The sequence below is a fragment of the Enhydra lutris genome, unplaced genomic scaffold, assembly GCF_002288905.1.
Source record: "Enhydra lutris kenyoni isolate GAN:26980312 unplaced genomic scaffold, ASM228890v2 scaffoldscaffold37, whole genome shotgun sequence".
NCBI classification, from domain to species: Eukaryota; Metazoa; Chordata; class Mammalia; order Carnivora; family Mustelidae; genus Enhydra; species Enhydra lutris.
The window spans coordinates 26,273,097-26,276,667 of record NW_019154121.1 but is presented as its reverse complement, the minus strand read 5'-3'; positions in this window follow the sequence as shown (position 1 = coordinate 26,276,667).

The window sequence follows — 3,571 nt, the reverse complement described above, 5'->3', positions numbered from 1 at the left end:
GTATACAGTGATGTCATCAAACGTCACAGGAGCCTGGAGGGGAAAATGACACCAACTAAGCACCAACTTCCTGCTTAAATTAGCCTTTCACACCTGAGTTCATGACCACCTGAGGGCACCTGTACTCTGGGAACCTATCAGATTGGGAGAGGGGCATTGTCCATCTCCATGTAAGACCTATACCCCACTACTCTCACCTCCTGGGTCCAAATCAGAGTGGGAATGAGAATCCCTTCTAGGAAGGGCCACACACCGAAAGGGGAGTCATCAAGAGGGCCAACTCCGGAATTCCATTATCTTTTCCCTACATGCTCTTTGCCCGCCCCAGTACCCAGCAGTTCTCAGCCAGGGTCTCAGCAACAACTTATGGCACATTCTTGTGCAAAATCTTGAACCTGGTAAGGAGGATATATCTGATTCCTAGAAAGAGCTGAAAGCCACTCAGGGCTACATCTGTCAATAAAATCAGTGATCAAGACAGGGAAAGGGTTAGAGTGGAGAACTATATCCCATGGGGCTTGTAAAGTGGCTCTGTTCTGCCAAAAAAGAGTATGGGGGTCAGAAAATATTTCGGGGAGTACTGGAGTAAGATGGGAGATTAAACAATTACACTGAATTTTACATCCTCCTTGTGAATTTAAAGGACACCCTTCCCAACAAAACAATCCAAAGTGAAACCCCCACTAGGATGGGAAACAAAACAAGGGGACAAAAGTAATACAATTTTGGAAACTGAAAAAGTAATAACTGAGCAGATCCAAGAAAATCAAATCCTCACCCAGCAGAAGACAAATTGAGAAACCCCCTAATTTATACCAGAAAACACAAAAAAGGCTCAGAATCTACAGCGCCAAGAACGTCCAGTCTAGGAGTAAAGGCAGTAAGTAAGGCTAAGACAACGAGAAGGGGGTGAGGGGATGCTATTCTCCTGCAAATGCCTGTCCATATTCCCCTGCACAGCTCTGCACTGACAAGCCCCCTTCTATGCACTCAGAGCTTTGGTTAGAATTTGGGATTCTGACTATTAGTGTTAGCTAACAGCAGGACCACCAGACATGCGAGGAAAGGATCTCACAGGGCTGAAGAGACCAAAACAGACAGTTGCAGGGGTAAGAGGCTGGTAGGAACTGAGGAAATGAACATGAGGCATGGAGAAGAAAACTTTACAAAAATAAAATTATCATCATAGCCTCAGAGAGGTAAGCCACTGCAGCCATGTAACAAATCATTATAAAAGAAAGAACCAGAAAAGGAAATAGTCAGAACACATTGCTTGTTTATCCTTTTAATTTCATACCACAAACATTTACCACCTAGTGTAATACATAAATTACTAACAAAAAGTAAATTTTGCCAAAGCAAAACAACATCTTGGGAAACAGTATTTTGGGGTAAACAGAAGTCCTTCCAGAGTGACAACTGTGAAAGGGACACATGCATTTCCATCTATGACAAGTTCTAGCATATTTGTTCTAAAACTGCCCTGTAACTTTACAGTCAGATTTCAAGCACATGAAATATCTATTTTAACTTAACAATAGAAGCTTCTTGAGAAAAACCACACAGATAATTCCTACCAGTCACTGTTGAGTTGCATGCTTAAAAAAATAATGAGTACTTTTCTTATAAGTCAATACATGTTCACTGCAGAAAATTTAGACAGTGAGCAGAAAAAATGTTTTAAGACCTCCCACAATCCCCTTTGGTGTGTAACCTACCTATCTTCTGTCTATGAATATTGTCTGAATGAACAGTAAAAACAAAAGTGGTTTGGAAACACAATGATCCAAAATCTTTGGGACACGGCAAAATCAGTCTAAGGAGGAAATTTATAGCAATACAGGGCTACCTAAAGAAACAAGAAAAATCTCAAACAACCTAATGTTACACCTAAAGGAATTAGAAAAAGAAGAACAAACAAGGCCCAAAGAAACAAAATTATTAAGACCAGAGTAGAAATAAATGAAATAGAAACCAAAAAAAAAAAAAAAAAAAAAAAAAGGAATCAATGAAACCAAGAGCTGATTCTTTGAAAAGATAAACAAAACTGATAAACCTTCAGCCAAACTCGAGAAAAAAATAGAGGGGCGCCTGGATGGCTCAGTGGGTTAAAGCCTCTGCCTTTGGCTCAGGTCATGATCCCAGGGTCCTGGGATCGAGCCCCACTTTGAGCCCCACATTGGGCTCTCTGCTCAGCAGGGAGTCTGCTTCCTCCTCCTCTCTCTCTCTGCCTGCCTCTCTGCTTACTTGTGATCTCTGTCAAATAAATAAAATCTTTAAAAAAAGAAAAAAGAAAAAAATAGAGAGGACTCAAATAAATAAAATCAGAAGTGAAAGAGGAGAAGTAACAGTGGATACCACAGAAATAGAAAGGATTATAAGGGGATATTTTCTCTTATGTATTCATTTTATGAAAAATTAAATGTCAACAATTGAACAACCTAGAAGAAATGGATAAATTCCTAGAAACATGCAAGGATCTCCACCTTCACCACTGTTTTTCAACGTAGTAGTGGAAGTCCTAGCTGCAGCAGTCAGACAAGAAAAAGAAATACAAGGCACCCAAATTGGCAAGGAAGAAGCAAAGCTGTCACTATTTGCAGATGACATGATACTACACATAGAAAACCCTAAAGACTCCACCAAAAAGCTATTAGAATAAATGAATTCTGTGAAGTTGCAGGATACAAAATTAATATACATAAATCTGTTGCATTTCTGTACACTAATAACAAAGTAGCAGAGGGAGAAATGATAAAAACTCCATTTAAAATCAAAACAAAAAGAATAAAATATCTGGGAATAGAAAACTATATGACATCGATGAAAAAAATGAAGAAAATGCACACACACACATACACACACAAATGGAAAGACATACAATGCTCATGGATTGAAAGAATATCATTGAAATGTCCATATTACCCAAAGCAATCTACAGATTCAGTGTAATCCGTATAAAGAAACCAACAGCACTTTTCACAGAACTAGAACAAGTAATGCTAAAATGTGTATAGAACCACAAAGACCTTGAATAGCCAAAGCAATCTTGAGAAAAAAGACTAAAGTTGGAGGTAACACAATCCCAGATTTCAAGATATACTACAAAGCTACAGTAACCTAAACAGTATGCTACTGGCACAAAAACAGACACATAGATCAATAGAACAGGATAGACAGCCCAGCAATGAATCTTCTCATATATGGTCAATTAACTTACGACAAAGAAGGCAAGTATATGCAGGGGGTAAAAGACAGACTTTTGAATAAATGGTCCTGGGCAAACTGGACAACTACATGCAAAAGATTGAAATTGGGCCACTTTCTTACATCATACACAAAAAAACTTCAAAATGGATGAAGGACCTCAATGTGAGAACTGAAATCATATAAAACTCCTAAAACAAAGCATAGGCAGTAATTGGGCATCAACCTTAGCAACATATTTACAGACATCTCCTCAGGCAAGGGAATTAAAAGTAAAAATAACTATTGGGACCATACCAAAATAAAAGTGGTGAAGGAAATCATCAGCAAACAAACAAAAAAATTACACACACACACACACACA